The sequence below is a fragment of the Nannospalax galili genome, unplaced genomic scaffold (genome assembly GCF_000622305.1).
Source record: "Nannospalax galili isolate Female #2095 unplaced genomic scaffold, S.galili_v1.0 scaffold413, whole genome shotgun sequence".
Classification (NCBI taxonomy): Eukaryota; Metazoa; Chordata; class Mammalia; order Rodentia; family Spalacidae; genus Nannospalax; species Nannospalax galili.
Window position 1 is genome coordinate 2,524,776 of NW_008333889.1, and position 11,667 is coordinate 2,536,442.

Here is an 11,667-nt window from a genome sequence, read left to right on the forward strand (position 1 = left end):
AGAGAGAGAAAGAAAGAAAGAAAGAAAGAAAGAAAGAAAGAAAGAAGGAAAGAAAGAAAGAAAGAAAGAAAGAAAGAAAGAAAGGAAAGAAGGAAAGAAGGAAGGAAAAGAAAGTCTAAAATCTCAACTTAAAAAACTTCTGATTGAAAGTAAGTAAAATATTTTCATACATGCCTCATAAAGAAGATATATAAATAGAAAATAAGTACATGAAAAGATTCTCAGCCTCATTATACATTAGGAATATATAAGTTGAAATAATAACGCATGCTGATATACTTATTTGAGGGATTAAAATTTAAATGTCCAACAATTCCAAACATTGGTGGCAAATTGATGGAGCCAAGACTTTTATATACTATGGAGAAGAATGTTAAATGACCCAATCATTTTGGAAAAGAGTTATGTAGGCGTAAAAGCTGTTCAACACACACCTAAAATATGACTCAGCCATTCAAGAGAAAGTTAAGCCTATTTCCATACCAAGAATATCCATGAATCTCTATGGAGGACTTGTTAGCAAGGGTCAAAACCCAGAAACAACCTATAAACCAGGAAAAAGTGAATGGGCAAGCCAATTGTGTTATATGTACCTAATGGCATATTACTTGATGGTAAAAATAAATAGGACTGTTGATTCATGCACCAAGATGGGTGAACCTGAAAGTTGTTATGTTTCATGAAATAGCTTAGGAACAAAAAAGAATCATTGACATGTATAAAAAAATAGGTGACATTGACAAGAATCCTGTCAAAGAGGTGAAACAACAAATGGTGCCTATGGTATGATTCTATTTGTGTAAGACTAGAAATTTCAAGTTAACTGATAATGATGAAAGCAACTTCAAGGAGGAAAAAGAGATTTAAAAAATGGGTACAAGAAATATTTGTGTTGTTAATTATATTCATTGTCATGACTGTGGTGACGGTTTCATGGGTGCATACATACATCAAAACATAGGAAACTGTAAATATTATATTCACTTTGTATAAAAATAAAGAATTTTTAAAAGGAAGTCAACCTCACAGCAGAATAACTACTACTAGAAGTGAGTAGATAGTGGATAAAGAGAGGCTGGTTTTGATCAGTGCATATGGGATGCAAGTATTGAGACATCACAATGGAGCCTAGTCATTACAGGTGATGTATTGTTATTATATGATAATCAAGTTTTTAAAACATAAAAATTTAAGAGTAGACTACTTTTTGAGCAACTGTCTTAATAGAAAATGAGTTATTACATTTTTCCTTAACTTTCACCTACCTCCTCAGATTTAGTACGTTTTTATGATGCAACATGTCATGGTTGACGTCAGCTGTCAACCTCACACACTTGAGAAGAGGGAACCTTAACTGAGGAATCTTCTCCATCACATTGACCTGTGGTCATGTCTATGAGGGATTTTTTGATTGCTGAGTGATGGGGAAGGGCCCAGCCGACTCTGGGTGGGACCATCCCTGGGCAGGTGGTCCCGAGTTGTATAAGAAAGCAGGATGAGCACAGGCCAAAGGAGCAAGTCAATAAGCAGCATTTCTCCATGGCCTGTGCTTCAGATTCTTCCTCCAGGTTCCTGCCTGGATTCCTGCCTGACTTTCCTCAAAGATGGACTGCCTTGGTAGTGTAAAATGAGATGAATCCTTTCCCTCCCAAGCTGATTTTGGTCAGAGTGTTTTATCATAGCAACTGAGAAACAAACTTGAGTACCACTCTATTAAACAAACTTAATTTATTACATACTTTACATGCTATGTGAGTAACTAAGACTGATGAGAGTAATTAGCAATATTTCCATTTTTATTTTTAACCCTATTAACAATCCTCATCTAGACTTAGTTTGCAAATTTATTGGTCTGAATTCTCAGTCCCAATCCTAATAGACAAGAACTTTCCTTCTCATAGAAGCTCCAAACAATATTTTAAGAAAGGGTTCAGTCTTTTCTGTTAGCAGTTTGAGAGTCTTTTTTACTACCTCACAATGAGAACATTATTGAGCCCTAAGCATTCTCTTGAAGTCTTGCAGACATTGTTAACTTCTAGCACCAGTGTTCCAGCCGGCTGGATTAAAGCTACACTTAACAACCTGCTTCCTTGAGAGTCTGGCAGCATCTGTTCTACCCGATTGTCTTGGCTACACACAAATCATGCTCTGTCCAGATTCAAGAGAAGGGGAAGTAGACTCTGACCTTATGAAGGAAGATGAGCACATTGTTCTAGAAAAGCGTAGGGGACAGATACGGCCATCTTGGAATATAGAATTTTCTGTAAGTCCTTCACATGTGTTTTTTTTTTTTTTTTTTTTTTAACCTTGGAGAGAACTCAGGACACAAATGCTAAGCACACATTCTCCCACAGAGCTACATCTCTACCTCTAACATGTCATAATTTTTGATCAGTTCAATGGAAATTTTGGAATAGTTTGTATTAGTTTTCTCTTTTGCTGTGATAAAACCTGGACCAAAACTAAGTTGGGAGGAAAGGTTTTATTTTAGCTTGCAGCTAATAGTTCATCATGGAAAGAAGGTAGGGTAGGAATCTAGAGGAAGGAATCTGGAGGCAGGAGCTACAGCACAGACCAGGGAGGAGTACTATTTACTGGCTTGCTCTCCTGGCCCATACTCAGTTTCCCTTTTCAAAAGAAAATTTTAAATGTTATTTTTAAGTGTTTAAAAATTTTTTAACCAAACCTCCTTTTTTATACAACCCAAGACTACCTGAGTGGTGCCACCTACAGTGGGCTAGACCCTCCCATATCACTCAACAATTAAGGAAATGCTTCACATATCCATAGAGGTTTTCTTTTCCCAGATGTGTCAGCTAAAGCTATTCAGCCCATTTGATTCACGCAAACATATCAGTATTAAACCATTACCTTTCCATTTTTTATCTTCAAGATTTTATGATATCACAATTAAATCTTTAAAATTTCCACAGTTTAAAAAAAAACTAAAACATTTTAAAAGTTTAGTCTCTTTAAAAAAGTCTCTGTGGGCTCCTGCAAACTAAAATAGTTACACATCTTATTTCAAGAGGGAAGAATCAGGGCACACTTAAGCAAAAACTGATGTCCAACAGCATAGCTCAATGCCTGACATCTGGGATTCACTCATGATCCTCTGGGATCCAAAGGGCTTGGGCAGCTCTACTTCTCTGACTCTGCCACCCGCAGTACATACAGCTTGTTTCCTAGGCTCAGGCTGGCTCCATTCCACAGCTGCCACTCTCCTTGGTGGCTGTCCTTACATCTCCAATAAGCTGGGGTCTCGCAACTGAGGCTTCACATTCATCGGTGGTTTTTCCTGGCTTCACATGGTGACAACCCTCATATTCATTCCATGATTCCTTCAATTCTGCATTTTCATGCCACAAAACCAGTATTTTATACAGGATTGTCCTCCAAAGACAGATGCCATCTTCTTGAGCTCAGCTGCTTCTGCTTGCCTGAGATCAAAGCTGGGCTTGTTGACTGCCTCCCCCACCCCGCCCCCCGCCACACACACACAGAAAGAGGGACAGGGAGAGTTACAAGACTCTCAGGTGAGAGTCTAGCCACATCTCCTAAACCTTGATTGGGGATTCCAGAGAGGCTAGAGTATATACAGGTTGGCAAAAACTAGGAACGGTTCACTAGCCATTATCCATGCTCAGTGACAACTTTACGGTGTGGCCTTAGGTGGGAAGCACCCACATAACTGAAGGAAACCCTCATTTATTGCTCTACATGTAAATCGAATAAACTCTGGTTTTCTAGAGTGCATTTTGATAGAATCAAACCTCAGTTTGCTATTGGGAACAAGTGAGGAGGGTGTGGATGTTGTTTACACCACCTTCTAAGGATTTTAGTCACAGTTGGCAGAATTTGTGGGGTGCAACAAATCCAGGGATAAGCTTGGGCAGAGCATTGGTGTTATCTCTTCTATGAGGAATGAGACAAATGATTGAAGCAAAGCTGTATGAGGGGAGAATGTAGGCAGAAGAAATTTTGACATGGTGGATTATCCCCATAGGGCTGGTGGGGGTAACAGCAGTAGCATGCACAGTACAGTGGGCAGTGAAATGTGTAACTAAGATATGGCCATTTAGGTAGATACTGTTGGTATCTACTGTGTGAAATCCTGGGATGGCAATTTTCTTCAGCTTCATTTGATGTAGCATGCTTGTTTGATGGGTGGGGTCTTCCATAGGACTATGGAGATACTTTGAGGACAAAGTTCTAGATCAGATGTTAGAAAGCCTGGGAGTCACACATTAGGAGCAGAGGTATCAACAAGCAGTGACAGAGGCAGTCTGGCCACTGTGATGGCTAATAAGAGATCTGTCCCAGGCAGAGGTAGCAGTCCAGAGGCAGATTAAAGCACAGGGAGGATTGCTGTAAGAAAGGGATACGAGGCTATATTCTTCAGTATTGGCCTCTGACCTGTCCAGTAAATTGGATAAAAATGTAAGAGAGATGGAGGTATAAGCCTCAGAGATCAAAAGGGGAAGAAAGGCCAGATAGGTAACCTAAGTCCCATCATGGGACACCAAATCCTAGAACCCATGGGAAGAGTCAGGCAGCAATGAGGAAAGGTGTGAATTTGAAATGGTGGAAGACGCCTCTTGGGTTCAACCTTTAATACAAAGAAAGGGAAAATCTGGTCCAGCATGCTAATGGAGGCCTTAGTAATGGTCAGTACAGGAAACTATCGTAATCAGAGAATAAATATTCTCTGAATAGCACCAGAGCTGTTGGAACTAGATTTTCAAATAAACAATGGAGAAATCCTTCACCACATGGCTTGTGAGGCTTTGGGATATGGGAGAAAACTGAATTAATTTATGTGTTCCAGAAGCAGAGAAATTGATTAGTATAAACATTCATCCCTCCTTGAGACACAGGTTGCATAAGGCAGTACAGAGGGAACCAGTCCCTGATGGCCTGGATTATAAAGTCATTAAAATTACTTGGTCATCACCAGCACAGGTTCCATAGATATTAGGGGCTGGAGGACAATAGAGGAGGGCTAGGCACTACTGAGGGAACTATGCATGAGGAAGGCAATGTAGGATGCACAGACAGCTGGGCTGAATAGGACTGAATTCACTAGAGATTTACAGAACATGATTCAATAGGCACTTTAGGCACCTCAATATTTGTATGGAGCTTTAGTGGCTTGGCTGAGTCCCTTAGTGTGGGGGGGGATCTTTATGAAGTAGGAAAGGCTTTGGCAAATCTAAGTGACTTAGACCAGTATGTAAAGTGTGTCTAAAAAATGGTAGAGCAACCTAGGAGCGATAAGAAAAAAGCAAAGCAGAAGAAGGTATCTGTTTGGGGTACTTGAAGGCAAATGTGTCAAGATTTCTATGAAGTCCAAGTACCTAAGAAAAAAATTGACTGGACACCAAATTCTGTGCTAAAAATTTCTGGAAGGTTTTAAAGCCTGAGGAGAAGTTCACAGAAGGTATCCTTGATAAAACAATAGAAGTTCTGAAAATAAAACTTGTAACAAGGGTAGGTAATGATCTCCCTAGACTAAGGAAGGTACATTTCCCACCTGTGAAAAATTATACTAGGGATGAAGACATTTTGCCCAGCCAGGGCCTCCCCCGTCATCCAAGTATGGTCGCTGGAGGGGCATCAGCTGCAGCTATAGACATAGACCAGACTCACGCCCTATCAGACCCAGGGAACCAGCAGATATACCAGGGCAGAGGAGGACCTCATTCTCCTTTGATCCTGGGTGGGGCCGAGGAGCTTGAACCAGCCCCAAAGAGTTCATCAGGGATGGAGAAATTCTGGGCAGCTCCATGGAAGAGCTCCAGGATATGCAAATGAAACAGCTTGGAGAAAATGACTAAAGATTATGTAGCGATAACTAAGCTAGTGCCTCCTCTCCATGCTACTGTACCCAGCATTGTTCTTTAGACGAAATGATTGATACACATGAATGGAATCTATCCATGCTGTATTAAATATTGCTTATATTTTACTTTAGTATTTCCTTGGTTTCAAATTTCTCTCATCACCTGAGTGCTTTACCAAGCTTACCTTTATAATCATTATGAGATGATGCTTCAGGACAGTGCAAGGTTGTCCTGATCATTCTCTGTGAAAAGGTTATGGTGGTGGTTTGAATGAGAATGTCCCCCACAGGCTCTAAGTATTCGAACATGTTGTCCCCAGTTGGTGGTTCTGTTTTGAGAGGTCTTAGAAGTGGTCATCCTGGAGGAAGCACGTCACTGGGGGTGGGCTTAGAGAAGTCTTAAGCCTTACTGGATCTCCCGTCACTCTCTGCATCCCATGCCTACTTGGAAGTGAGCGCTTAGCTTCTGCTCTTATTCCAGCCACCTCTACTGCCATATCTCCCCTTCACGATGGATTCTTGGGCCCTTTGGAACCATAAGCTAAATAAACCCTTCCTTTTATATGTTCCCTTGGTTATGGTGTTTTATCACAGCAACTAATACAGTTATGTAGATGACATAATGCTAATCTCTGAGTGTTTTGCAGATTTGGAAACCCATTTGAGATATTTAAGCACACCTGAAAAAGTAAGGATGGGAAATCAGTTCACAGGGGGTACAAGGGTCAGATAAAACTGTGTAATTCTTAGATGCTTTTTGGTTGGGGAAGGCAAAGGCGATAACCACCAAGGTGGAGGAAAGTCTACAACAGCTTGAGCCTGTAAATGCTATAATGAACAAGGGTCTTTGTTGAGAATGTAAACAGAGACTCCCAGAAACGATATGATTGTTAAATGGAAATCCCAATGCCAGGAGTAGGATGCCCCCCTATGATATGTTGGACAGGGAGGTCCTGGAGGCCCCATTAATGATAAAGGATATTGCAACTAATGTTGATTGCATGCTAGAACAAGATGGTAAGATACTATTGCTGATGACACTATATCATATGAGCACAGGGAAAGGGAAAAATCAAGCTAGAACTAAAATAGAAACTCCATGCTCCTGGATGGATTGCAGTCATAGAACCAGAAAGCTTTGTGCAGATGACCAGTGAGGAACTGTCACCAACAGTCCTAATTACAGACACTACATGTTGCAATAACAAGTTACGAAAAGCTATGCCTGCTGGTGCAATTTTGGTGTGGTTAGTTTATGTACAACCAACAAGCGTCCAATTAGATTTAAGAACCCCGTTCTCTGGGAAGAACACATCTCTACTACTGCAAGCCAGGCCAAGTACCAGTGGCAGGGGATGTTTTAGACCCCAGTGCAGCAGTCACTGTGATTGTTTTGATAGATGGATGTGATGTACCTGGTAGGTTGCCTCCTAAGCATTTGTGTTTACGTCCATAGATTATTACTACAGTCTGTTTTAATTTTTGTTGTTGTTCATTCTCCATTTCTTCCTTTTCATTTAAGTTTTGGGGTAGGAGGAATACTAAAGAGACAGGCTGATAGCCGTGTTCTGGAAACACGTGATGAGCAGACTCAAGGGTTTGGTATCTCACTGCAATAGAAGGAAAATTTCCCTATATCTATGTTACCCCCTCCAAAGCTCAGACACTGTTGTAGAAGAGGATGGCAGAAAGAATATAAAATGTGGATGAAGGTGTGGAGTGTTGTATGAGACTGTCCTCTGACAGAAAGATACCGTCTTCACGAGTTTAGATGTGCCTACTTACCTAAGACCATCACAACTAGACTTGTTTCCTGTCCATAACTCCACCCCCTCCCTATCCTGCATAGAAGGAGAGGCAGAGAGAGTCACGGGACTCTTGACTAAGAGTCCAGCCACACATTCAAACATGTGATTAATGATATGGCCCTAATTGCATGTGGCCTGGGTGGTGGTTAGAGTATATAGGATGGAGAAGATTATGGGAGGGCCTCTGGCCATTTTGTGCAGATATGGGGAAGCCATTATCCATGCTTGTGTGAAGAATTTGTAGCGTGGCCTTAGGTGGCGAGTTTCCATATACCTGTGTGTAAACCATCACCTAGTACTCTGTAAATAAGCCCAATAAACTTATTGGTTTCTTAGAGTGCATTTTGGTGTAATTGTACCTCAGTTTGTTGTTGGTACCAAGAAAAGAGGGGGTAAATGTTGTTTATATACCCTACAAGGAATTTTAACAGCACAGTACCATGTGGGAGACTCTTACAAGTCCAGATTCCAACTGGAGATGCAACCTTGACCTCCTCTGGACTACAACTTCTTTGTGCTGACCCCAAGGGAATAATTCCTCAAAGATTTCACCTCAGTGATGGTGGTCTTTTTAATCACAACTTATTTTTCAACCCCAGCTGACCAGTATTAATTGTCACAGTAAAGCACAAAAGGTTTCACTTCTAGGAAATTTTAATTCAAAATATATCATACAAGCAGCCCTGATAGTCTTTGCTTCTCTTTGAAGCTTCACAAGCCAGGCCTCCATTGTCTACAAATCTTTCAGCATCATCTTCCAAGTTCCTACAGAGCAGCTCATAGCACTCTAAGTACTCAATTTATTTTCTGTTCCAGAGCTCCAAAGAGTTTCATAATCTTTCTCAAGACAACATGGTCAGTTGTGTCACAGCAATATCCCATAATCCTGATAACTGTTTTCATCCTAGTTACTTTCTATTGTGATAAAACACTGACTAAAACCAACTTGTGGAGGAAAGGGTTTATTTCACTTTACTATTCCAAGTGACAGTCTATCATTGAGTGAAGGCAAGGCAAGAACTTTAATAGAGCAGGATCCTGGAGGTAGGAACTGAAGCAGAGACCATGGAGGAGTACTGTGTGCTGGCTTACTCCCCTGATCCATGCTCAGACTGCTTGTTTATACAACCCAGGTGTAGTACCACCTACAGTGGGCATTGCCCTCCCACATCACTCAATAGTCATGGAAATGCCTCAAGACATGGCCTCAGGCTAATCCAATAGAGGAAATTCCTCAATTGAGGTTCCCTTTTCTCAGGTGTGTCAAGTTGACAACTAAAGCTATCCATCATACAGGTTATTATTATCTACATTTGTGTTATAATCTTCCTTGAGAGTGACAAATAGCTTTTCTCCTATTTTAGTCGACAAATGAAACAATGGGTTTTCAGTGTTATATTTTCATGGACATATGTCATTGTATTTTGCTCATATTCACCTCTCAACAACCCTCCCCCTTTTCCTTGTTTATATAACCCACTCTTGCTGGTCCCCTTCCTCCTTTCAAATAGTGTTCCTTATGCTTTCATGTATAGTATATATCCAAATATACACTATCTATAATTATGCACACATATATAGTTATGTACACATATATACAGCATATGTATATATAGTTATGTATACAAATATGCACTATATTCATATATAGTTATAGATACACATATACTATGTATAGTTAAATCTGGACCTGTAGGAGGAAACATGATATATTGCTTTGCTTATCACCTAATACGTTCTCTTCTCCTTTCTCTTTATGCTTTTTCCTCCTTCAGCATAATTTCCATTCTACTTCATTCTACTTCCTGGACTCTCTCTCTCTCTCTCTCTCTCTCATACACACAAGCCTAAATATATGTCTACACATATGCAATATTTGTCTTTCTGAACATGTCATATTTTGTTTAACATGATGATTTACACAGAGTTTCACCCATTTTTTGTAAATGACAAAATTTCATTTTTATGACTGACCAGAACTCCACTGTGCATAGAGCACATTTCCTATTTGTATTCATCTATTGATGAGGATCTCAGTTGGTTCCATACCTTGACTGATGTGAATAGTGTTTCAATAAACATGGATATACAAGTACCTGTGGTATGATTCCTTTGGGTATATACCCAGAAGTGGTAGACATTGGTCATATGATAGCTCTATTTTTAGTTTTTAAGGGACATATGTACTGATTTCCATAGTAGCTGTGCTAGTTTACTCTCCCACCAGCACTAAGCAAAGTTGCTTTACCCTTATCCCTGACATGTCCTTGTTAGTATTTGTTTTCTTGATGATCACTACTTTGACTCAGTGACCATTCTAAAACCTTAGTAAACTTTAATTTACAGTTCCCTATGGATAATGATGTTGAACATGTTTTAATATATTTATTTGTAATTTTTCTTCTTTCAAGATCTGCTTCTTCATTTATTTAATGATTAGGTGTTTAATTTTTAAATTCAAAAATTTTTATGCTAATACATTTATAACTCAATATAGGGATATATACTCAGTATAGGGATTTGTTGATAAGATCCACAATTGAGAAAGAACGTATGTTGCTTGTTTTTCTGAGTCTGTATTATTTATTATTAAGTTTCTAGTTCCATCCATTTACCTGAAAATTTCATGGGTTTCTTTTGTGGTTTTACTTTTTTAATCTTTTTGAGACAGGGTCTCCCTGTAGCCCCAACTGGCCTGGAACTCACTGTGGAAACAAGGCTGGTCTTGAACTCATAGAGATCCACCTGCTTCTGCCTCCCAAGTGCTGGGACTAAAGGTGTGTGCTACCACACCCGGCTTCACTGTGTAGAGCTTCATTATATAAATGTACCACATTTTCATTATCCATTCATCAGTTGAGGTACATTTAGATGGTTTACATTTCTTAGATTTTGTGAAAAGAGCAGCAACAAAAATCAATGTACAAGTATCTCTACAATATCTCTATAGTAGGATGAGTTCTTTGGGTATATGCCAAGGAATGGTATAATCAGATCAAAAATGTACTGAAAATTACACATACAATATCCTAACATGAGTGCATGCATATACTTGAAGACTATATAATAAGAAACAGTACCGTCAAGGAGAAAGCTCCCTTCAAGTTGTCGGTCAGAGTAGTGCAAGAGACTCCCAAAATAACACAGGGTATTGCCGTTGCCCTTGGTTGCCTTCCAGAACTTGAAGACTGTATTGCTGAAGATAGGATATACTTTGGACACAGAACTTGGAGCAATGAAGCTGGAACTGATATGGAAGCCTTCTCTCAGAAGACTAGCTCTCATGGTTCTAGAGGACATTATGCAAGCTGCTAAGGGAGAAAATCAATTGGTGGTCCAACCCCAGCTCTAAAGCCTAACAACCACAACAAGCTATAGCAGTGCAGTAGTAGCATTTTTATCTTGTGGGTAGTCAACAGCTATCTAATTGGACTTACAGCCCCCTCAATGGGAGGGAACTCATGGGAGCATTGCATACATAGCCAAATACATGTTGCTGAAGAGGTCATATATCCTAGAGAAAACCCAATCTCTGTCATATCGCCAGACAAATGAAATTTCTTACCGTATGCAAAATATGAATTCTTATATTTTCAGACAAGTATACTATTCACCACTAATCAAAGAAACTTCTTTCTGCAACAGATAGAGGCTATTACAGAACTAATAACACACAGAGAATATGTATCTGAGAGATGCCTGGACCTAAGTGACACATCTATAATGGAACCACTATAACAAAGCTCATGGAACATAGTGGAACAAGGGGTAGAGAGAATACTAATGCATTCCTCAACCCTTACCAGCAAAGCATCCTCATGCAACAGAGTGTGATGGACACAGATGTTCACAACTGGCCACAGTATAGAGAATAAGAGATTGTAGAGTGTGAGTCCCTGGATACAATTCCCATATTAAACTTCACCCATCCATGACTCAGGGACCACTGTCCAAGAGGGAAAGAGCCAGGGTTGGTGTATGAATGTAAGGAAACAGACCCTTCCAGGACTCTGGGAA